The sequence below is a fragment of the Pristiophorus japonicus genome, chromosome 9, assembly GCF_044704955.1.
Source record: "Pristiophorus japonicus isolate sPriJap1 chromosome 9, sPriJap1.hap1, whole genome shotgun sequence".
NCBI lineage: Eukaryota > Metazoa > Chordata > Chondrichthyes > Pristiophoridae > Pristiophorus > Pristiophorus japonicus.
In genome coordinates this window covers 160081172-160107812 of record NC_091985.1, presented here as the reverse complement: position 1 = coordinate 160107812, position 26641 = coordinate 160081172, and positions in this window count along the sequence as shown.

The window sequence follows — 26641 nt, the reverse complement described above, 5'->3', positions numbered from 1 at the left end:
TAAATTTAAGACAGAAATAGACAGTTTCTTAAACGATAAGGGAATAAGACAAACATCTCGCTAGCATCAAAAACTGATGTCAACAATACATATCCGGATGTGTTTAAGGGACTTGGACACATGTCAGGGACAGTTCACCTTGAACTTAATGAATCAGTGACACCAGCTGTAATGTCACCCAGACGGGTGCCAATAGCGGTCAAACAAACGCTGAAAGAGAAACTCGATCGTTTTGGAAGAACAACAAATCATCACGAAAGTTGTTGAACCGACGGACTGGGTATCCAGTCTAGTGACTGTACAAAAACCAAATGGAAAGATACGAGTATGTATCGACCCTCAACATCTGAACAATGCCCTGAAATGTGGACACTTCCTGTGATTGATGACATCTTGTCAGAGATGTCAAATGTAAAGATCCTCACTAAAGCAGACTGCAAGGAAGGTTTCTTGCAATGTGAACTAGACACAGAGTCCTCCTATCTCACGACTTTCCAGACTCCATGGGGACGATATCGATATAATAGAATGCCATTTGGCATCAGTCCTGCCCTGGAAATCTTCCAGCAGAAGCTAGACCAGAACCTTGAGGGCCTAGATGGAGTCTACAAGATTGGAGATGATATCTTGATCACTGGATGTGGTGAGACACTTAAAGAGGCCAATCACAATCATGACGCAAACTTACACAAATTTATGCAGAGATGCAGAGAGTGAAACATCAAACTTAACTTCGATAATTTCGAACACAAGAGCTCCCAGGTGAAATACATGGGACACATACTGTCTAGTGGTGGACTCAAAGCTGACCCAAGCAAAGTTGTCGCAATCAACGAAATGCAGAAAACGCAGGTGTACTATCGGCATGTCAAAGTACCTCGCAAAATTCTTGCCAGATCTTTCAGACCTCAGCGAGTCTCTGCAACGGCCTACTTATAAAGACACGGTCTGGAAATGGACTGAAGAATAAGCTATCAAACAACGCGTGACAGCTTCTCTGGTGCTCAGGTACTTTGACCACAAACTTGCAACTGAAGGTGAAGGAGATGCTTCGAGCAAGGGTCTTGGGTTCGTCCTTCTGCAACAGGGACAATCAATTGCATACGCGAGCCGAGCGCTCACTCCAGCAGAAACGCAATATTCTCAAAACCAAAAGGAGTTGCTTGCTCAGGTCTTCGGAATGGAATGAAACCATCACTATGTATACGGTCGCAAGATCACGCAATGGACAGACCATAAGCCTTTGGTTGCAAGCCGTTATCTGCAGCTCCCAAGCGGCTACAATGTCGGCTCATTCGGTTCAACCAATATGACGTTGAAATAAAGTATCAACCAGGAAAAGAAATGTACCTAGCAGACACCCTCTCATGCGCATATCTCGAAAATGTGGAGAGATCACCGACAGAAATTGCAGTGGAATGCATCCACATGGTGGACTTTCTCCCACTCGCCAAACAAGGACTGACTACCATACAACGCGCAACTGCAAGCGACTCCACACTACAACTGGTCATACAACCAATCACAACGGGATGGCCAGAAACGACACATGATTGCCCGCCTGAAACGCATGCATACCTCAAAGATCATGACGAACTCACAACACAGGATGGCATAGTTTTCAAAGGCTATCGCTGTGTCATACCAAAATCCCTGAGATCCGACATTTGTCAGCGACTTCATGCTGCTCACACTGGCGTTGAGAGCACTCTTCGGCATGCCAGAGAATCTGTTTACTGGCCAGGACTGAACAGTGACATACAAGACTATGTTTCAAAGTGTGAAACATGTAACACCTATCAATTGAGCCAACCAAAAGAACCATTGATAAGTCACAACCTCCCTCAGAGACCGTGGGAAAAGATTGATTGTGACATATTCACACTCGATGGCAAAGACTACTTCTGCACAGTGGACTATTACTTGGACTATTTCGAGATAGACAATCTGCATGGATAGAAAGAGGCCACTGTCATCATCAAATACCTCAAGAAATACTTCTCTAACCACTGTATTCCAGACAAGGCTCAATCCAACAATGGACCTCTCTTCAACTCACAACAGTTCACAAACTTTGCCACAGAATATGGATTCGATCACGCAACACGTTCACCAGAATATCCACAAACCACTAAATATATTCAAAAAGGAGTTAGATGAGGTCCTTACTACTAGGGGGATCAAGAGGTATGGCGAGAAAGCAGGAATGGGGTACTGAAGTTGAATGTTCAGCCATAAACTCATTGAATGGCGGTGCAGGCTAGAAGGGCCGAATGGCCTACTCCTGCACCTATTTTCTATGTTTCTATGAAAGGTTGAGAACGGGGTTAAGCTCGCAAAGCAGTTAATCAAGAAGGCAAAGAAAGACAGTGGTGACTTCCACATGAACCTTCTCATCTGGCGAAACATACCAACTGAAGGCCTTGATAGTTTACCAGCACAACGCTTACTCGGTTTCCGCACAAAGACAAACATCCCAATCGCAAATGAACTACTCAAACCAAGAATCATACATGATGTCATCGTCAACAAAGAAAGGAACCATGCCAAACAAGCTCACTATTAAAACAGAGGTGCGACAGCACTTCCTACACTGTAGAAAGGAGAAACAGTGAGACTCAAACTGTTGTGTATGTAATAACTCAATAGACTGAATACTGTAAACTCTGAACAGGTACAAACCTGGCTCTACTTTTTTAGGGCCCAAAGTGATTACATTACATGATGGCTGGCCTTTTATACCTGTGCGTGCGTACAGCCCAATGACCTCCGACAGTGACGCCACCTTATGGCTAGTAAATCCAAGCTTATATACATGACAATATCCCCCTTTAAGATATTAGTAACGGTCTTTTTACAAATTGAGACGGTCCGGGGCTTTCCGCTCCCGAGTTGAACATCTCAGTTCAACTCCAGCCTTGGGCGAGTGTTCTGAGTCTGTTATGACTGGGGGCTGGGTAGCCGATCTGATGGGAGTGGCAATGACCATGTCAGGGATTGAAAGTCCAGATTCATTGACCATGTCAGTGATTGAAAGTCCAGATTCATTGATGACAGCGGAGTCCTCTGATGACTGAGGGTAGGTTGGTTGGTCACTGATTGTGTCTTCCTCAGACTGTTCCTGTTCATCCGTGTGCCGCAGCTTTATCTGATCGACTTGTTTCCTGCATGTCTGCCCATTCTTGAGCTTAATGATAAACACTCTGTTACCCTCTTTGGCCGTAACAATACCGGCGATCCATCTGGGACCTTGACCATAATTCAGTACATACAAAGGATCATTGATAGAAATGTCGCGTGACACAGCTGCGCGATCATGATACCCTTGCTGACTTTGACGTCTGTATTCAACACGATTATTCAAATCAGGGTGGACAAGAGAGAGCCTGGTCTTGAGGCTTCTCTTCATCAATAGTTCAGCAGGGGAGACCACGGTAAGCGTATGGGGTCTTGTCCTGTAACTAAGCAATATGCGTGACAAGCGAGTCTGCAGTGAACCTTGAGTTACACGTTTCATACTTTCCTGATGGTTTGGACAGCACACTCTGCTTGACCATTGGATGCAGGTTTGAATGGTGCTGCCTCACATGTTTGATACCATTGAATTCTTGAAACTCCAGACTAGTGAAGCAAGATCCATTGTCGCTTATAACGATGTCAGACAGACCATGCATGGCAAACATGACACGAAGGCTCTCAATGGTAGCAGTGGATGGACTGGATGGCAGGATTATACACTCTATCCACTTGAAATAAGCATCCACCACAACTAAGAACATCTTTCCCAGGAAGGGACCTGCAAAGTCGATGTGGATCCTGGACCATGGTTTAGATGGCCACAACCACAGACTCAGCAGCGATTCCGCTGGTGCTTTACTAAGCTGCATGCAAGTGTTGCACTGATGCACACATGATTCCAGATCAGATTCAATTCCAGGCCACCATACATGAGACCTGGCAATGACTTTCATCATGGCAATACCGGGATGCGTGCTATGTAGATAGTGCACAAATTTCTCTCTGCCTTTCTTGGGCATAACAACATGGTTACCCCACAGTATACAATCTGATTGAATGGATAGTTCGTCTTTGTGACGGATATAAGGTTTGGTCTCCTCACACATTTGCTTGGTATGGCAGAGCAATCACCACTAAGGATACAACATTTCACAACTGATAATATCGGGTACTGGCTGATCCAGGTCTTACCTTGTTGGGCCGTGACAGGGTTCCTTCACTTTCAAAAGCATCCATGACCAACAGTAGGTCTGCCGGTTGTGGTGTTTCTACCTCTGGTATGGGCAACGGCAGACGGCTCAATGCCTTGGCATAATTCTCAGTGCCAGATCTATGGTGAATGACATAATCGTAGGCAGATAATGTCAGTGCCCACCTCTGGATGCGGGACGATGCATTGGTATTGATACCTTTGTTTTCTGAAAACAATGAAATGAGTGACTTGTGATCTGTTTTCAGTTAGAACCGAAGACCAAACAGGTACTGATGCATCTTTTTAACCCCATATACACAGGCTAGTGCTTCTTTCTATACCATGCTGTAGGCTCTTTCTGCCTTTGACAAACTTTTTGAAGCATATGCAACAGGTTGTAGTTTGCCTGATTCATTAGCTTGTTGGAGCACGCAACCAACTCCATATGACGAAGCATCACAGGCCTATACTAGACACTTACACGGATCATAATGTACCAGCAGTTTGTTAGAGCAAAGCAGATTAGTAGCTTTCTCAAAAGCTCTATCTTGAGACGCACCCCAAACCCAGTTGTTGCCTTTTCTTAGCAGCATGTGCAGTGGCTCTAATAAGATGCTCAATCTAGGTAAGAAATTACCGAAGTAGTTGAGTAGATCAAGGAACGAACGCAGCTCCGTCACATTCTGAGGCTTGGGTGTATGTTTAATGGCCTTGGTTTTCTTGATGTGCCTTCATGGCCTCCGTAGGCCTTGAAGGCACACTTCGAGCATCTCAGTCTGAGTCCCACTTTGTCCAGACGATGTAGAACCTCTTCCATGTTGCTCAGATGCTCGGCAGAGTCATGGCCTGTGACCAGTATGTCATCTGAGAACACGACGGTTCTGGGGAAGGACTTCAGTAGACTCTCCATGTTCCTCTGAAATATTGCTGCAGCCGAGTGAATTCCAAAAGGGCACCTGCTGTAGATAAACAGTCCTTTATGAGTGTTGAAGCACGTATGTTTCTTCGACGTGTCGACTAGCACCTGTGTCATGTAGGCCGACGTCAGATCCAGTTTTGTGAACGACTTCCCCCCGGCTAGTGTTGCAAACAGGTTAGCAGCCTTCGGTAATGGGTATTGATCCTATTTCTGTCATGTATTCAACTGTCATTCTAACCCATGTATAAGCTGACCTAATTTGTACACCTTAAGAACACTGACCACAGGGGGCGAACTTGTGGGAGACACTCCTAACCTGGACTTTCCGGTATAAAAGGGGAAGCTCCACCCACCATCAATCTCTTGAGGTCTTGGTAATAAAGGTAACTGGTCACAGAGTGATCTTTTCTCAAGTATGGGCCTCATGTGCATTTATACTGTATAGTAAGGACATATTATTGGTGATGAGAAACTGGGATTTAAATTACGCGAGCATGGCCACTAGCAGCACAGAAGAGAGGTACTGTGTTGGTGATGATTGGGACGATTTTATTGACAGACAGCAGCAAAGTTTTGTCACTAAGGAATGGCTGGGACAGGATTCGGCCGACAAACGCAGGGCTCATCTCCTGATGGTTTGTGGATCCAGAACATACTCCTTGATGAAGGACCTTCTAGCGCCAAAGAAGCCGGCGGACAAGACATTCAAAGAGCTCAGTAAGTTGATCAGGGAACACCTTAAACCAGCGAGCAGCATGCACATGGCGAGACACCAGTTTTACACGCACCGGCGGCGAGGAGAGCAAAGTGTTCCAGACTTCGTGGCAGATCTCAGGTGACTGGCGAGCCTATGTAAGTTCACAGATGCATGCAGAGCGGAGATGCTGCGAGACTTTTTTATTGAGGGCATCGGGCACGCTGGGGTTTTCAGGAAACTGATTGAGACCAAAGACTTGGCCTTGGAAGCGGCGGCTCTGATAGCCCAGACAATTATCTCAGGGGAGGAAGAGACCAGAATGATTTATGGCAAAAATATTGGCTCAAATGCGGCAAACGACCAGGGAGTCAACATTACTAACGCGGCACACAGTTCTCTAGGCAGACAAGGGCAATCGGACATGCCCCAACATGTAGTCGAACCCAAAGGGGGAATTCAACAGAGACAATGGCTAGCTGAACGGCGATTCATGCCATCGCAATAGAAACATAGAAACATAGAAACATAGAAAATAGGTGCAGGAGCAGGCCATTCAGCCCTTCTAGCCTGCACCGCCATTCAATGAGTTCATGGCTGAACATGAAACTTCAGTACCCCCTTCCTGCTTTCTCGCCATACCCCTTGATTCCCCCGAGTAGTAAGGACTTCATCTAACTCCCTTTTGAATATATTTAGTGAATTGGCCTCAACTACTTTCTGTGGTAGAGAATTCCACAGGTTCACCACTCTCTGGGTGAAGAAGTTTCTCCTCATCTCGGTCCTAAATGGCTTACCCCTTATCCTTAGACTGTGACCCCTGGCTCTGGACTTCCCCAACATTGGGAACATTCTTCCTGCATCTAACCTGTCTAAACCCTTCAGAATTTTAAACGTTTCTATGAGGTCCCCTCTCATTCTTCTGAACTCCAGTGAATACAAGCCCAGTTGATCCAGTCTTTCTTGATAGGTCAGTACCACCATCCCGGGAATCAGTCTGGTGAATCTTCGCTGCACTCCCTCAATAGCAAGAATGTCCTTCCTTAAGTTAGGAGACCAAAACTGTACACAATACTCCAGGTGTGGCCTCACCAAGGCCCTGTACAACTGTAGCAACACCTCCCTGCCCCTGTACTCAAATCCCCTCGCTATGAAGGCCAACATGCCATTTGCTTTCTTAACCGCCTGCTGTACCTGCATGCCAACCTTCAATGACTGATGTACCATGACACCCAGGTCTCGTTGCACCTTCCCTTTTCCTAATCTGTCACCATTCAGATAATAGTCTGTCTCTCTGTTTTTATCACCAAAGTGGATAACCTCACATTTATCCACATTATACTTCATCTGCCATTCATTTGCCCACTCACCTAACCTATCCAAGTCATTCTGCAGCCTCATAGCATCCTCCTCGCAGCTCACACTGCCACCCAACTTAGTGTCATCCGCAAATTTGGAGATACTACATTTAATGGACAATGCGGCCAATAATGGGGCCATCAACACCTGTTAATGGTGCGTTTAAGGACAGTTACAGAGACAGTTAGAGACGTTCGACTGGTAATGGACCTTTTGTTTCCAACAATGGGGCCTCTAGCTCATGCTGGAGGTGTGGAGGCAAACACCCAGCCAGAGCTTGCAGGTATCGGCAGTATACCTGCAAAAACTGCAACATCAGCGGTCACTTGGTGCGTATGTGCAGGAAGCCTGCAGCCAGGTTGATGTACGAGGAGGACAGGCCCGATGTAAGCCCTACGAGGCCAAATGAATACTGGGGGAAATCGCTGGAAGCTGAAGTTCAGCGAGTTCATGTGGAGCACATATACAGTTCATATACTAGGACGCCACCAACAATGATGAAAGTGCTCCTCAGTGGCATCCCAATATTAATGGAGCTAGACATGGGGGCCAGCCAGTCCCTGATGAGTATCAAACAGTTCTAAAGGTTGTGGGTGTCCAAGGCTAGGAGGCCAAAATTATTGCCGATTGACGCACAGCTACGGACATATACAAAGGAGATAATTCCGGTGCTTAGCAGCGCCACGGTCATCGTGACCCACAAAGATTCGGAGAACAGGTTGCCACTAATGATTGTCCCGGGGTACGGTACCGCACTAATGGGGAGGAGTTGGCTTGCTGTCATGAACTGGAAATGGGGCGATGTCAATACAATTTCTTCTGTGGAGCAAGTATCATGCTCACAGGTCCTGGACAAATTTGACTCATTATTTTTAACCGGCATCGGCACTTTCATGGGGACCAAGGTAGTGATTCACATAAACCCGGACGCCAGGACAGTACACCATAAGGCCAGAGTGGTGCCGTACGTGATGCGGGAAAAGATAGAATGCTAATTGGACGGCCTGTTGAGGGAAGGCATCATCTCGCCAGTCGAATTCAGTGACTGGGCAAGCCCGATTGTGCCAGTGCTCAAGGCGGGTGGGTCGGTCAGGAGATGTGGCGATTACAAGGCCACCATCAATCGGGTGTCACTCCAAGACCATACCCACTACCGAGAGCGGAGGACCTCTTTGCGACGCTATCCGGTGGCAAACTTTTTTCAAAATTGGATCTGACCTCATCTTACATGACCCAGGAGCTGGTGAGTGAGTCGAAGAAGCTGACCACCATCACGACACATAAGGGGTTGTTTGAGTATAACAGATGTCCGTTCGGGATTCGTTCGGCTGCCGCGATCTTTCAGCGAAATATGGAACGCCTCCTCAAGTCAATTGCAAGGACGGTGGTTTTTCAAGACGACATCCTCATCACAGGTCGCGATACTGAAGAACACCTCCACAACGTGGAGGAGGTTCTACGCAGACTGGACCGGGTAGGGCTGCGACTGAAAAAGGCGAAGTGCGTCTTTTTAGCTCCAGAGGTAGAAGTCCTGGGGAGAAGGGTAGCAGCAGACGGGATCAAACCTACTGCATCCAAAACGGAAGTGATCCAGAGAGCACCCAGACCCCGTAACACGACGGAGCTGCATTCGTTCCTGGGGCTCCTGAACTATTTTGGCAACTTTCTTCCCAAATTGAGCACGCTACACGTACTCCTATGCAAAGGTCGCGATTGGGTCTGGGGGGACAGCCAGGAAAGGGGTTTTGATAGAGCACGCAATTTGTTATGCTCCAACAAACTGTTAACGTTATATAACCCGTGTAAGAAACAAGTTTTAACGTGTGATACGTCGTCCTATGGGGTCGGGTGTGTGTTGCAGCATGTGAATGCCAGTGGTCAGTTACAGCCGGTAGCTTATGCCTCCAGAAGTCTGTTCCAGGCAGAAAGGGGCTATGGGATGGTAGAAAAGGAAGCGCTAGCATGTGTATATGCATTAAAAAAATGCACCAGTACCTGTTTGGCAGGAAATTTGAGCTGGAGACAGATCACAAACCCCTAACGCCCTTTTGGCCGACAACAAGGCCATAAATGCGAATGCATCGGCCGCATGCATGGGCACTTATGTTAGCCGCCTATGACTACACAATTTGGCACAGACCTGGCACTGAAAACTGTGCCGATGCACTCAGCAGGCTCCCACTAGTCACCACTGAGGGGGCAGCTGAGCATGATGCTGAGATGGTCATGTCCTTAATTATGCTGCAGGGCCCAAATGGCTCGCAGGCACTGTGATTGCCAAAGAGGGGAATAGGATTTTGGTAGTTAAACTTACCAATGGACAAATCTGCCGCAAACGCGTGGATCAAACTAAAAGGAGGTTCAGCAACCCCATAGAAGAAGCAGAGGAAGAACACGATGTAGAGTTTACTCCACCACGGGTGAGCGAACACCGGAACCAAGTGGAGGAGAGCCCAGTTACTGTGGGCAGTCCGGACAGGCCTGAGGCACCGCAAACAGCAGACACTCAGGCCAGCGCCCAACAACCGGAGCCCCAACTCAGGCGCTCTACAAGGGAGCGTAAACCACCAGAGAGACTTAACCTGTGATCCCAATAACTTTGCGGGGGAGGTGATGTCATGTATTCAACTGTCATTGTAACCCATGTATAAGCTGACCTAAGTTGTACACCTTAAGAACACTGACCACAGGGGGCGAACTTGTAGGAGACACTCCTAACCTGGACTTTCAGGTATAAAAGGGGAAGCTCCACCCACTGTCTGTCTTTTGAGGTCTTGGTAATAAAGGCAACTGGTCACAGAGTGATCTTCTCTCAAGTATGGGCCTCGTGTGCATTTATACTGCAGAGTAAGGACATATTAGTTTCGAAACTCGGTTGATCATAACCTGGTAGTCCCCACAAATCCTGACAGCACCATCACTTTTCAACACAGTAACAATGGGGCTGGCCCATTCGTTAAATTCGACCGGTGATATGACCCCTTCATGCTGGAGTCTGTCCAGTTCAATTTCGACCTTCTCCCTCATCATGTACGGAAACGCCCGAGCTTTATGATGGACGGGTCTTGCATCCAAGTCCACATGGATCTGCACCTTGGCTCCCATGAAATCGCCGATACCTGGTTCAAAACAGCGAGGGGAATTTGCTCAGCACTTGAGCACATGGAATATCCTCCTCCGACAACAACGCTTTGATATCGTTCCAGTTCCATTTGATTTTTTCAAACCAGTTCCTACCAAATAGTGTTGGACCATTGCCTGGAACAATCCATAACGGTAAATTGTGAACCGCACCATCATACGACACCTTGATTACTGCACTGCCAATCACCGTTATAAGTTCTTTCGTGTACGTACGCAACTTGGCATTGACTGGACTCAGCTTAGGCCTCACAGCCTTAGTATCCCACAGCCTGTCGAATGTCCTCTGGCTCATTATTGGTTGACTCACACCCGTGTCCAATTCCATCGATACCGGCACACCATTTAGTTTTACATTAATCATTATCGGTTGGCTCTTTGTTAGGAACGAATACAGTCCATACACTTCCTCTTCTGGGTATCTTGGATTGCATATCCGGATCCGTGCTAGACTGGTCTTCATCCTCCACATAGTGTGTCGCAGCACGCTTGCTCAGTTGTGGACATATGCGTTTGAGATGCCCCAGTCTCGAACATCCTTTATAAATATACTGTTTAAACCGACACTGATGATGCCGATGATTTCTTCCACAACACCAACACGGTGACATCAGATTCATTCCTGTTGGCGGACTTTGAGCAGCCACAGGTTTCGCGTACGCAGTCGGGTAGGCCCTGCTATATGCAGTTCTGCCAAATGCCGATACTATCTTGTTTACAGCAGTTGCCGAGTTCCGACTTTTGAATGATATCTGCTTTAAGCTTTTGTTCGTCGTCATGCATGATTGGGCAATCGTGATGGCCTTGCTCAAATCCAGCGTCTCCGTGGATCACCTCATGGTTGATGCCGATTACAAAGAAGTCCTGCAGCATGTCTGCCAAAGTAGTTTCAAACTTACACAGTCCAGCTAGACGTCTGAGGTCGGCAACAAATTCCGATACATCTTAGCCCTCAGAATGAACGTACGTATAGAATCGATATCTTGAGATGATAATGCCTTCATCGGGTTTGAGATGGTCACGTACTAGAGCACACAATGTCACACTATATTTCATAGTCCTTGTCCATTCGACTTAAGGGTGAGAGGAGATTCTTTATGAGTCCATAGATTTTTGGATCGCAAACCGTGAGGAGGACCGCCCAGCGCCGAACTGCGTCTGCCTCTTCCTCCATTTTGTTGGCCACGAAGTACTGGTTCAAGCGGGCTACAAAGTCTGCCCAATCTTCTCCCTCCACAAATCGCTCCAGAATTCCAATTGTGCTCATTTTTGCATGCGAAGGTTCTTGTTACTTCGTCGCCAAATGTTGTATATGCAATAATTCAATAGACTGAATACTGTAAACTCCAAACAAGTACAAAGCTGGCTCTACTTTATTAGGGCCCAAATTGATTACATTACAAGATGGCTGGCCTTTTATACCTGGGCTGCACACACGAGGATTTGGGTATAGGAGCAGGGAGGTCTTACTGCAGTTGTACAGGGCCTTAGTGAGGCCTCACCTGGAATATTGTGTTCAGTTTTGGTCCCTAACCTTAGGAAGGACGTTCTTGCTATTGAGGGAGTGCAGCGAAGGTTCACCAGACTAATTACTGGGATGGCAGGACTGACATATGAGGAGAGACTGGATCGACTGGGCCTGTATTCACTGGAGTTCAGAAGGATGAGAGGGGATCTCATAGAAACGTATAAAATTCTGATAGGACTGGACAGGTTAGATGCAGGAAGAATGTTCCTGATGTTGGGGAAGTCCAGAACCAGGGGACATAGTCTAAGGATAAGGGGTAAGCTATTTTGGACTGAGATGAGTTGAAACTTCTTCACTCAGAGAGTTGTTAACCTGTGGAATTCCCTGCCACAGAGAGTTGTTGATGCCAGTTCATTGGATATATTCAAGAGGGAGTTAGATATGGCCCTTACGGCTAAAGGGATCAAGGGGTATGGAGAGAAAGCAGGAAAGGAGTACTGAGGTGAATGATCAGCCATGATCTTATTGAATGGTGGTGCAGGCTCGAAAGACCGAATGGCCTACTCCTGCACCTATTTTCTATGTTTCTATACAGTCATGACACAAGCAAAGTTCAGAGTGCAAAGTGTGGCATAAAGCTCAAGTTCAGAAACAAGTCGGCATTCGATCATATCAGGTCATTACAGAAGATGGCCGTGAGTATCGCAGAAATAGGAAACGTCTGAGAAAGAGCGCTGAGACATTCATCGAAACTCCAGAGATCTCAGTGACACCCACACACGATCCACTGTGAACACAGCCAACTAACACGTGAAACAGCACTTCAGTGACAACACGTGGAAACAGGGATATGTTGCCTGATATATCCCCTCAGAACACTGATAAAGGGACTAAAGCGATCAGTGCACAGAACACCACTGAAACAACCAGTTTGAGGCGAAGCAACAGAATCCGCCCAACACCAAAATACCTGGAGCACTGTGTACAGAAATAAGAAACCATGGACGCTGGAAACTTGGATAAAGAATCAATAAGACAACGATTTTGTTGTTGTTTGTTAAACTTACAGTTGTTTAATACATATATTCATAAAAAGTTAACTACCCGTTTATATTGAAGCTCACTTTAATTCATTTTTGTTTCTTATGAAAGGAAAGGTGTAACGAGATAATGTATCTCACTAGCTAGGAGGTATCGATATATTGTATAGCACCCTCTAGCTCGGAGGTATAGGGAGTTGTATTGAGAGAGCGGGTCTGTGAAGGAATGCCATCTTCAGCTCCACATGGCTGTCTGAGATCTCCCAAATAAATAGAGTTAAGTTGAACTAAGAGTGTTCAAGAGATTATAAAATACACCGCCACACCGCACTGAGCCCCAGTTATCAAAATCTAAAATGAGGCCTTCGACAACATGGACCATTTTCCATTCTTTGGGAGCCTACTGTCAGCAAGAGCAGACATTGACGGCGAGGTCCAACACCACCTCCAGTGCGCCAGCGCAGCCTTCAGTCGCCTGAGGAAGAGAGTGTTTGAAGACCAGGACCTCAAATCCAGCATCAGGCTTATGGTCTACAGGGCCGTAGTGATACCTGCCCTCCTGTATGGCTCAGAAACATGAACTATATACAGCTGACACCTCAAAACGCTGGAGAAGTACCACCAGCGCTGCCTCCGCAGGATTCTGCAAATCCACTGGGAGGATAGACGCACTAACGTCAGTGTTCTCGATCAGGCCAACTTCCCCAGCATCGAAGTACGACCACACTCGACCAGCTCCGTTGGGCGGACCACATCATCCGAATGCCCGACACGAGACTCCCAAAGCAAGTGCTGTATGCAGAGCTTCGACATGGCAAGTGAGCCCCAGGTGGGCAGAGGAAACGCTTCCAGGAAACTCTCAAAGCCTCCTTGTATAAAGTGCAACATCCCCACCGACACCTGGGAATCCCTGGTCCATGACCGCCCAAAATGGAGGAAGAGCATAGAAACATAGAAACATAGAAAATAGATGCAGGAGTAGGCCATTCGGCCCTTCGAGCCTGCATCACCATTCAATAAGATCATGGCTGATCATTCCCTTAGTACCCCTTTCCTGCTTTCTCTCCATACCCCTTGATCCCTTTAGCCGTAGGGGAAGGTGCTGAGCACCTCAAGTCTCGTTGCCGAGAGCATGCAGAAAACAAGTGCAGGCAGCAGAAGGAGCATGCGGCAAACCAGTCCCATCTGTCTGCCCCGCCTATGACAGAGATTGTAGGTCCTGTATTGGACTGATCAGTCACCTGAGAACTCATTTTTAGAGTGGAAGCAAGTCTTCCTCGACTCCAAGGGACTACCTATGATGATGATGACATTGGTGTGAGGAGTGATGTGCTGGTGTAGGCGTGAGAAGGCAGAGTTGGGCAATGTACCATTGCTCTTACCTTTCCTGGCCTGCTTAGGTCATTGAAGCACTTCCTGCATTGGATCCAGGAGCGTGTCTCCACACTCCCGCTGCTGACCTGCTGGGCAACGTCCAACCACACCTGCTTTGTCTCACCCGCAGGCTTCTTCCTCCCGTCGCAAGGGAACAGTATCTCCCTGCGGGTCCTCGCAGCCCCAGCAGCACATCCAGGGGGGGCTGTTGGTGAAGTGGGACGCAGCCTTTGTCCATCCCGACTCCATTCCATCACTTCGTTCTCTCTCCATGACAATTCCAACTGCTTCAGATTGCATGTTTGCAGTGTCCCTTTAAATACTGGAGTGCGGATCGAACCAATGCAGTCCCACAGGCCCACATCACTCCTGCTGACACTAACCCCGCCATAGTCTCGCCCCTCCCTATCTCTGTAACCTCTTCCAGCCCCACAACCCCCCCAAGATATTTGCTCTCCTCTCACTCTGGCCTCTTTAGCATCCCTGATTATAATCGCTCCAGCACTGGTGGCCGTTGTAAGAATAAAAGTGTTTAGTAATGATAAAATTGATTGTGTATATATATATATATATAAATGTTCAAAGTGTAGATTATACGAAAAGACAAGTTTGAAGAGACAAAATGGATACCTTCCTCAAGTTCATGTCTCCTGGCTGGGCAGAGCTCAAGGAACAAAGGAAGCAATGGCTTTGAAACTCACCAAACTAGAAAAGGTTTTAATTGGAAAGCCATTAACCTAATTAATGGCACGGCACCTCCAGACAGACACATGTATGAGGAGAACCCAATCAGGAACGGCCCTGGAACCAAGACCCAATCCTGAGGTTTTCTGAGAAACAGTGGTCATAAAAGATATAAAAACTCACGTCGAAGATTGCTGGGTCTCTTTTTTTAAGCACATGGCAAAAAGCAGGACCTTTTGGGATTGGAAGAATGTTCCCAATGTTGGGGAAGTCCAGAACCAGGGGTCACAGTCTAAGGATAAGGGGTAAGCCAGTTAGGACCGAGATGAGGAGAAACTTCTTCACTCAGAGAGTTGTTAACCTGTGGAATTCTCTACCACAGAAAGTTGTTGAGGCCAGTTCGTTGGATGTATTCAAAAGGGAGTTAAATGTGGCCCTTACGGCTAAAGGGATCAAGGGGTATGGAGAGAAAGCAGGAATGGGGTACTGAAGTTGCATGATCAGCCATGATCATATTGAATGGTGGTGCAGGCTTGACGGGCTGAATGGCCTACTCCTGCACCTATTTTCTATGTTTCTATGTTTCCTCTACAGACAATGAAGCCGGCCGTCTGCTTTGCCAGAGGGAAGTGACATATACCTTTTTATAATTTTATATTGTAACATCATTGTATCTGTTGTGACTAAGTAGAGTCTGTAGGATACTAATAGACTGCTGTTGTGTTCGATAGGCTATTTGCATGTGTGGGTGTTTAATAAACTTATTCCAAATTGTTTTAAAAGAATTGATTTTGCTGTCAATTTAATGCCAGACATTTAGAAAGCTTACACCGTGCCTTCTGTTGCCTAAGCTCCAAGCTCTGCATTTCTGCCCTCAACCTCTCCACCTCTCAATCTCTCTTTCCTACTTTAAGATTATAATCTCATTATGTGGTTCGGTATCAAGTTCTGTTTGTTAATGCTCCTGTGCAGCACCTTGGGGTGTTTTACTACGCTATATAAATTGGTGGTGTTGAAACCTGGAAAACAGATGTTAATGAAGTGTCTGTGTTAAAGAGACACTGCACTTACTTTCCGGTTTTCCACATGCTATCAGGCCCCCCCCTCACTACTCGCTCCCAGCGCGCCTGTGCATTAACATCCAACCCCTGGACTTTGACTGGACATTTTTCCCCAGAACAGTTGGCAAGTTACTAACTGCATCTGTGCATTCCGAGCACGTTCCGTTTCTTACTGTGCACCAGCAGGTTTCTGAGTTGACGTTTCTACCCTGATCCCAAACAAGGTGAGGATTTGTGCTTTTCTGCGCTTTACTCAAAAGACCTTGAACCAAATTGCAGATAGTCTCACATTTACAATGTTAATAACTGCTCCTTTTATAATATGAACTGTACCCATAACGTAACACAAAAGCAAAATACTGCGGATGCTGGAATCTGGGAATAAAAACAGCAAATGCTGGAAATCTCAGCGGGTCACGCAGCATTTGTGGAGAGAGAAACAGAATTAATGTTTCAGGTCGCTGACCCTTCATCAGAACTGGAAAAGTTTGAGATGTAACAGATTCTTCAGGAAGTGTAAGGGGCAGTGAAGGGGAGTGGAGGAAAGAACAAAAGGGAAGGTCTGTGATAGGGTGAAAGGTAAGAGAGATTAGAAAGACAACAGGGATGATGGGCAAAAATGAGATGGTAATGGCATAAGTTAGGAAACAAAAGATGAGTCTAATAGGGTGTGAATGGCGAAATCATCATCAGCTGCAGTGGGAAAGAGAGAGAAAAAACATAACATAACACTTGTGATTATGGCATGGTTATGGTAGTATGGTTCCTTTATGAACAGTTTCAAAGCAAAATGAAGATTGTTTCTTCAGACTGTACAGCCAAATTTCCTCAGGTGTTCTGTTAGACCTCTAGGCAACTCTGGTAAACCCAGCGGGGAAAGGCAGCGACCTGATTTCGCTGGGTGCCAGCCCATTGCAGATTTCCCAGTTAGCCTTGCAACAAGGTGCATGACATCAGATGGTTGGACCTCAGGACAGAGCTGGGGATGGGGCCTTTCGATATCCAGACCTGCTGATTCCTGAGGTCAGTTACCTTTGAGCCAGGTGAAGCAGTCCTGCCCCCTCCACATCAAGGTCAGTGAAATTCAGAAAACTTATCTCTTCTTCCGTTAGCTTGCCATAGACCCAGAAACTGCTGCGCCCTGCTGTTGCCCAAATTGATAGATTGGGGTCCTGAAATGGGGTCCATATCCAAGGAGCATAATGCCTGTTTCACAGGGGTGCCCTGGGGGGCTAAAAATTGTCCAATCCAAAACAGCGGCCTTAAACCTCAGGAGCCAATCAGGTGGTTGCTTGTTTTATGCCCGATAAATGGTTGCAATGGGATCGAATTTCTCCTGCCATGACTTACACACTGAACCTATAATGAGTATTATTCCATTCAGCCACACATTAATTGAACTGGACATTAGATTTATATAATGGACTTATGAAGATTTATGATTCATTCTGCACTTCAGATATTTTTTCTCTTCTATTGAAAAATTAATTAATTCAATATATCAAAATTAAATTTCTTCGGCAATGTGTCCTGAGGGTATTATCTGTAACTCTGCCTGAGATTGTAGTAATGATCGGGAGCTGCTTGAGCAGCCCACTGACACTTCAAGGATGAAAGACTTGCATTTATATAGCACCTTTCATGATCTTAGGACATCCCTGGCTGCAAAGCGTTTGGAGGGGCTGCCACTGAGGCCGTGCCAATTGACGAGGCTGCAACCATTGATGATGATCGTATGCTCATCCTAATCCTTCTCTCACATCCCACTTCTCCCTCATCCCACAATGCTTCCCACTTACAAGCTGCTGATGGTGTAAGCGTGGGCATCTTGCTCCACTCATCACAACCCGACCCTTGTGCCTGTCTCCTTCATACAATCATACAAATTTACAGCACGGAAGGAGGCCATTTCGGCCCATCGTGTTTGCGCCGGCCGACCAAGAGCTATCCAGCCTAATCCCACTTTCTGGCTCGTGGGCCATAGCCCTGTAGGTTACGGTGCTTCAAGAGCACATCCAAGTACTTTTTAAATGTGGTGAGGGTTTCTGCCTCTACCACCCTTTCAAGCAGTGAGTTCCAGACCCCCACCGCTCTCTGGGTGAAGAAATTTTCCCTCAAATTCCCTCTAAACCAACTCCCAATTACTTTAAATTATGTCCTCTGGTTGTTGACCCCACTGCCAAGGGAAACAGGCCCTTCCTATCCACTCTATCCAGGCCCCTCATCATTTGATACACCTCAATCAGGTCTCCCCGCAGCCTCCTCTGTTCCAATGAAAACAGGCCTAGCCTTCAGATAGCCCAGAGCTGCTTCCAGCCCGGCCTGTGCAGGATGAACCAGAGGACACTGCTAGAGATGAAGAAACACCGGCAGTGCATCTGACTGTCCCAGGCACCATCTCAGAAATGGCACTGCACCAACGTTGGAAGGTGCTATAGAGGGGGGATCTGCACGTGGTGAGTCACTGGGCACGAGGGGGGCCACAGCCAGGCTCCCACCCCCGGGGGGGAAAGGGAAACTCGGGAGCCAGCTCCCCGGAGAGTGACGTCGCACACGGGTTCTGCTCCACGGGACTCAGATGAGGACTTCGATGGGGCAGCCTTCAGAAGTAGGCCAATGGGCCTGCACACAGAAACGCTTGGTGCAATAGCGCTGAGAGCTGCAGTGGGAGCTCAGACTGCTGCCATCGTGGCTGGGTTTACCAGTGTTCAAAGGGAGCTTGCTGGGTGTCACAGCAGTCCAGCAATCTGTGCTTCATCACATTGGTGGGGATGCTGAGGCTCCATCCTGGGGGAGTGGGTGTGGGTCAGTGGAGCAGGAACCTGCTGTGCTCTCTCAGGGTGACAGCATTCATCCTCCCACCCCTGCCACTCCGTCAGTGCCATTGCACTAACCTGCCAGCCAGCCCAGACTGCTGCCTGTGCTGAGGTGGTGCAGTCTACAGCCAGGCCTACTAGGCCCAGAGCTCCTCGAGGCCGTCCTGTAAGGCCATCTGCAGTGTCCCCCACTGAGAGTCAGCAGTCTTCCCCCAGCCATGCTGCAGTCACTGGGGGAAGCACTGTGTAGGAGCACTAGGGCAGGCAAAGGCAGAGACGGAAGGCATGCACCAAGGGAATGCACAAGGGTGGTTAGATGACTTTGTAATGTAATATTGACAGTAATCATTAATAAATTATGTTTGCAATGTTGCTTTGTGGTGGCTCTTTTTTTAATCGTTCCTGGGATGTGGGCGTTGCTGACTAGGCCGACATTTATTACCTGTCCCTAATTGCCCGTGAGAAGGTGGTGCTGAGACGCCTTCTTGATAACTGAGTGGCTTGCCAGACCATTTCAGAGGGCAGTTAAGAGTCAACCACATTGCTGTGGGTCTGGAGTCACATATAGGCCAGACCAGGGTAAGGGCGGCAGATTTCCTTTCCTAAAGGACATTCGTGAACCAGATGGGTTTTACGACAATCTGCTAGTTTCATGGTCGCCATTACAAGGTAGTAAAACATCCCGAGCCGCTTCACAGGTGTGTTTTAAGACAAAACAAATTTCAAAATTCTCATCCTTGTTTACAAATCACTCCATGTCCTCGCCCCTCCCTATCTCTGTAATCTCCTCCAGCCCCACAACCCTCTGGGATATCTGTTTCATATATAGTAGCTGACGTGTGTACAGTATATCCAGCGACAGATGGAATATCCGAAAATACGTGAAATTAGGGTAGATTGAAAGGGTTGTCCATAAAAGAGGAGGAATATTTTATAAGTTGACGGTGAAAGTAATTCTGCCAGTAGTGCCACATGGATATTCGGAGTTGCTAAGCCACCAACTCCATCCCTCTCCCTAACTTCTGTCTGAGGCTGAACCAGACTGTCATACTTGACCCTGAAATGAGCTTTCGACCACATATCCACAGCATAACTAAAACCGCCTATTTCCACCTCGGTAACATCGCCCATCTCCGGCCCTGTCTCAGTTCATCTGCTGCTGAAGCCTTCAAACATGCCTTTGTTACCTCTAGACTCGACTACTCCAACACGCTCCTGGCTGGCCTCCCACATTCTACCCTACATAAACTAGAGGTGATCCAAAACTCGGCTGCCCCGTGTCAACTCTGCACATTGCCAGTGTACACAGTGTTACACGCTGCCTGATGTCCTGATCTACCGGCTCTGTACACTGCCGGTACACACAGTGTTACACGCTGCCTCACGTCGTGATCTATCAGCTCTGTACACTGCTGGTGCACGCACTGTTACACGCTGCCTGACGTCCCAATTTATCGGCTCTGTACACTGCCGGTGCACGCAGTGTTACACGCTGCCTGACGTCCTGATCTACCGACTCTGTATACTGCCGGTGTACACAGTGTTACATGCTGACTGATGTCCTGATCTACCGACTCTGTACACTGCCGGTGTACGCACTGTTACACGCTGCCTGACGTCCTGATCTACCGACTCTGTACACTGCCGATGTACACAGTGTTACATAGTTCCTGACGTCCTGATCTACCAACTCTGTACACTGTCGGTGCACACAGTATTACACGCTGACTGACGTCCTGATCTACCGACTCTGTACACTGCCGGTACACACATGTCCCGTCCGCACTATCGCCCTCACTAAGATGGCGACCAGCGTGGGCCACGCCGCAAGTGGGCAGAGGCTAGGCACCCACCATTTTATTCTAAACCGGCCTTATCTGCCGATGCTAAGGTAATGAATATCATCTCCACAGTGTTTATCTTTTCTCACTGTGTCTCTGTGCTTCAATTCTATGGGGTTATTTTGGTGAAAGGGTGAAAACCAGCATGAAATGGATGCCGTGCTAATGATGCGCTTGTTTGAAAGTCTGGATTTAGCATGTAATTTTGGTCCTAATTGCTAATTACCATAATTACCATAATTTACCACAATGCTTGTTTAGCCCTCAAGCGTTGATTAGACACTATGTTCGTGGAGCAGTATATGTGGGCTCCTCGCACTCACTTCCACTGAAGGTATGGAGCGCTCTGGCTGACACACAGCAGCACTGTGCAGGCTGGCTCAGGGACCGAGGGAACGGGTGCCCAGGGTCTCGGACACGGCACTGTAGGTCCTGGTGGAGGAGGCCCAGAAGAGGAGGGATGTCCTGTACCCACAGTGGGGGCAGGAGCCCCCCCCCTGTCCCTCTCTCCTGCAGCAGCTGGTGCTGCTCTGCCTGGCCTCATCTCCTCCCTCCATTCCTCCTGCAGACCAAGGGGTCCCCAGCAGGATGCCCATGACCAAACACTCCCTTTATCCTGGTGACTCCTACAAGGTGTCCAATAAGATGCTGTAGCTCAGCACCCACTCTCTTTAGGTGAAGTCCTCAGAGAATTTCTGGAATACATGTTACATAAGAACATAAGAAATAGGAACAGGAGTAGGCCATAAGGCCCCTCGAGCTTGCTCCGCCATTCAATAAGATCATGGCTGATCCGATCATGGACTCAGCTCCACTTCCCCGCCCACTCCCCATAACCCCTTATCTTTTAAGAAATTGTCTATTTCTGTCTTAAATTTATTCAATGTCTCAGCTTCTACAGCTCTCTGAGGCAGCAAATTCCACAGATTTACAACCCTCTGAGAGAAGAAATTTCTCCTCATCTCAGTTTTAAATGGGCGGCCCCTTATTCTAAGATCATGCCCTCTAGTTCTAGTCTCCCCATCAGCTGAAACATCCTCTCTGCATCCACCTTGTCAAGCCCCCTCATAATCTTATACGTTTCGATAAGATCACCTCTCATTCTTCTGAATTCCAATGAGAATTCCAATGTTGCTCGTGTGTTGGTGAAGTCTTGACAAAATGAACAGTAAAAAGTGAGTTTGCCTTTAAGTAGCCCTCGAAATCCTCAGCAACAACTTGCTTACTCCCAAACAGCTGGTCACTGAGAGAGAGTAACACCAACTTGAAAGCGTTTCACAGGAGCGTTATCATACAAAATTTGACACTGAGCCACAAAAGGAGAAATTGCAACAGGTGACCAAAAGCTGGGTCAAAGAGGTCGGTTTTAAGGAGTATCTTAAAGGAGGAAAGGGAGGTAGAGAGATTATGGGGGGGAATTCTAGAACCTAGGGCCTAGATGGAAATCAAGTGCTATCCACCAAAATCGCGTGCAGCCTCTTTATTGAGTGTTAGTAGGCAATTTAATTGTCAATCAGCCCCTTAACGATCCTCTAGGAGGCCGTTCATAGCGCAAGTTCAACTCCTTTACCAAGATGGCGCCTTGCACTAAATGCAGCTTAAGTTCCCCATCTCGGCCACATCTTTAACTCTTTAGTGCCTAAAGTATTCAGCCAAAATTGCCCTGTAAATCTTCTAAATGTAACACGGCAATTACAGCAGAGAAACTTGTGTTCCATTCTGTATGTGACTTCGGGTTTTTTCTCATAACTCTGCTTCAGTGACAAAGTGAAGTTTAATTGGAGCACTGCACCATGATTGCGACTTGACTCCTCTCTGGGGCAGTGCTTGAAACCTGCTGGGCAAACTGCGCAGCTGAGGTAAGCTCTCCAGCATCAAACTGCACAATCCCAGGACTAATTATAAGACATCATTAGTGCCAGTGAGACTGTAACGCTGCAGGAAAATAACTACACAGGAGTATGATCATTATTTATGTTTATTAACCTTGACCTAAAATAATGAGCTCTCTCTCACACAGGATATCGCAACTTTTCTATTTTTTTTTGTTTGCCTTATCTTAGATTTCTGTTATGTTTAATTTGTCAATAAATCAAAAAGTCTTTGTATTTAATTGCCTGATGTTACCGTTACAAAGCATGTGAGTCAGACACATCATCATCATCATAGGCAGTCCCTCGGAATCGAGGAAGACTTGCTTCCATTCTTAAAAATGAGTCCTTAGGTGGCTGAACAGTTCAATGTGAGAACCACAGTCCCTGTCACAGATGGGACAGATAGTCGTTGAGGGAAGGGGAGGTTGGGACAGGTTTGCCACACGCTCCTTCCGCTGCCTGCGCTTGATTTCTGCATGCTCTCGGTGATGAGACTCGAAGTGCTCAGCACCCTCCCGGATGCACTTCCTCCACTTAGGGCGATCTTTGGCCAGGTCGGTGGGGATGTTGCACTTTTTCAGGGAGGCATTCAGGGCTGTGAAGGAGTTCCGAGTAGAGCGCTTGCTTTGGGAGTCTCGTGACTGGCATGTGGACAATGTGGCCTGTACAGCGGAGCTGATCGAGTATGGTCAGAGCTCCAATGCTGGGGATGTTGGCCTGGTCGAGGACGCTGAGGTGCATCTGTCCTCCCAGGGGATTTGTAGGATCTTGCGGAGGCATCATTGTTGATATTTCTCCAGCGACTTGAGATGTCTACTGTACATGGTCCATGTTTCTGAGCCATACAGGAAGGCGGGTATTACCACAGCCCTGTAGACCATGAGCGGCAGCAGGACTGGCCACAGCAGTAAGGACACAGATTGCTGCACCTTTATCGAGGCAATGTATCCAGAGAGAGACAGAGTGGCACGTTGCACTGTGATACATCCTGAGCTTCCAAACAATTACTGCGCATCTTTTCTTGTTTAATTTACTTATTTCATTGTTGTTTCTCTTCATAAATATAAACGCAACTCCTAGTCCCAGTAAAGGACAATCTGGTTTGAGACCTGCATTGTACGGCTTAGTCTGTGTTATAGTGAATTTGGAAAAAGAGAAACAGGGGAATAAGACAGACAAGGGAACCAGTAAATAACAGGACTGAGAAAGAGTAACATCAACTTGAAGGCGCTTCACAGGAGTGTTATCACACAAAATTTGACATTGAGCCACAAAATGAGAAATTGGGACAGATGACCAAAAGCTGGGTCAAAGAGGTAGGTTTTAAGGAGTGTCTTAAAGGAGGTGTCGTGTATGAAATGATAGAATGAACTCCGTACTGTGAGCCAGTGACTAGGTGTAACCTGGTCAGTCTTTAATGGCTTCCAGAAGTGAAGATACAAAGATGAAGCTCAGGTTATATACCGGGCCCAGCACACGTGTACCTATGACCCTAGGACCTCCGACGGTAGTGCCCCCTGGTGGTGGGCAGACCTTATGTACATACATTACAGGAGGAAAGGGAGGTAGAGAGGTCTGGGGTGGGGGCGGGGGGAATTCCAGAGCTTAGGGCCAAGAAATCAAGGATGTAAAAGAGACCAGAACTGGAAGAAGGCAAAGATCTCGGAGGGAGTATGACTGGAGGGTAGAGCGAATTTAAGTCCAAACAGAAAATGTGAAGCGAAGGAGAAAAAGCCTAAGAATGAAGAAAAATATAAAGAGATTTGTGACTGAAATTAAAAATACCTTTATTTATACAGTGTGTTAAAGCTAATTTGGCATTGGCAACTTTTATCAGCTGTTTAATTCAAAGGGATTTGCAGATTTGAGTATGAAGATTTGCATATTAAAAGGAAAGAAAGACTTGCATTTATATAGCGCCTTTCACGACCACCGGACGTCTCAAAGCGCCTTACAGCCAATGAAGTACTTTTTGGAGTCTAGTCACTGTTGTAATGTGGGAAACGCAGCAGCCAATTTGCGCACAGCAAGCTCCCACAAACAGCAGCTTCCTGCTTGTTCGATTGACAGGAGGCTCTGAACTGTGGTGCAGCAGCCATTCCCTGTCAGATCATGGTTCTGTTGGAGCTACAATGCCACTGAGGGCAGTGAAAGGAGGTTCAGTTCAAACATTCAAGAAGGAAGTAGACAGATTCCTGAATCAGCAGGGTGCAGAGCAGTTTGTGCCGTGGCAAAAAGAAATTGGAAATGATCCCCGAGACTTGAATATGAAGGTAAAGAATGGCTGAATGGCCGTTTCTTGCCACCACTTCTTATTTCCTTTTGTCAAGGTGTTGGGAAATGAATTAGAAAAGTTAGCTTTTGATTAGGGCTAAAATTTTCTTCTCAGTGGAGATGACGCTGTAGGATGTCCTGAGGTTGTAAAAGGCGCTATATGAATGGAGCACCAAGATACCAATCTGTCATTTGGAACTTCAATTGTATTCAATTTGATCATTAATTTTGTTATGATATTATATTCTCGTCACTTTGATGAATAGAAGCGATAAATAACATTTTCAGCACCCAGGCCTCCGGACCACTAATCCAGTAACATAACCACTATGCTACCATTCCCGTAACTGTTGCTCTGGAAGCCACACAGACTGCACCACGTAGGCGTAGCAGAGAAAGTAAGATTCAGGCTTCATTGTTGTGGGGTAATTTTGGCTGGATATTTTAGGCGCTAAAGAGCCTCCGAGGTGGCCAAGATATTGGGCGGAATTTTTGTTTTTTTTGCCATCCCTGTTAGTGCCCCGAGGCCGTCAAAGGGGGCGGCAAGCACTTCCGGGCAGGAGGCCAGCTTCCAGCGCCCCTGGTTGCGACACCGGCTCGAAATTTGAAATTGGCCCAATCCATAGTGCCCTGTAACGCCCCCTGGTGGGACCGCCTGGGAAAGCGGGCGGTTCCAGCAGCAGCGGCCGCAGTGAGGGAAGGAATGTCTCCCTGAGGTATGTGTGCTTGTTTTTTATTTATTATTTATATTATGTGGCGTCAGTAAGCAAAGTAAAGTCACGGGACCAGAGGAACCGTTACATGGTCACCCTCAAAGCCTCCCTGATAAAATGCAACATCACCACTGACACCTGGGAGTCCCTGGCCAAAGACCGCCCTAAGTGGAGGAAGTGCATCCGGGAGGGCACTGAGCACCTCGAGTCTCATCGCCGAGAGCATGCAGAAGCCAAGCGCAGACAGCGGAAGGAGCGTGCAGCAAACCTGTCCCACCCTCCCCTTCCCTCAAACACTGTCTGTCCCACCTGTGACAGGGACTGTGGTTCCCGTATTGGACTGTTCACCACCCTGGGGACTCACTTTTAGAGTGGAAGCAAGTCTTCCTCGACCTCGAGGGACTGCCTAAGAAGAAGAAGCAGAAAGTATTGGGACTGTTTTTGGTGGGGTTTTTTCAGTTTTTTTCCCCCACCAAAGCCTCTCTTAGCGTGCCCCGAGGCCAGCTGTTTAGCTGGGGATTTTCACTTGCTCAGCCGGCCTAGTGCCCTGAGAGAGGTGTGGAACGCCTCCCTTCGCGCCCCGCTCCAGACCCAGGGCACAGCTGGTGAATTTTGCAGCTGGAGACGCAAACTATTTCCCGCCACAAAACTTTGCGCTCTGCCTGGATTAACGGCGCAACACAGGGACGTCCGAATTTCCGCCCATGATCCTACGCTGCAATGCTGGTTTAGCCCGCGTTTAGCGCTAGGCGCCATCTTGGTAAAGGAGTTGAAGGGGGCGCTAGGAACGGTTGTCCGGAGTATTGTTAAGGGACTAATTGATTATTAAATTGCCTGCTAGAGCACAGTAAAGAGGCTGCACGCCATTTTGCTGACCAGCCCTGCAATTAGTGACCTCTCCTATCAGCAACCAGCTGAACAGGAGTAAAGCAGTTGTTGGTGAGGATTGTGAGTGTTACTTAAAGCCATTCCCAGCACTCACTGTTCACGTGCTGCTGCCGATCGACTGACTACATTGTGTTTGAAGAGGGTTTCTGAGACACATCGGGAGTCTTTCTGGGGCAATTCGTCAAGATTTCAGCAACACTGGATCAACAGTTTTCCCAGAAATTGTCTTAGGACGTCACCTATGCTACTGTACGTCATTGGAGGCCTTATGGGAGTCACCAGGAG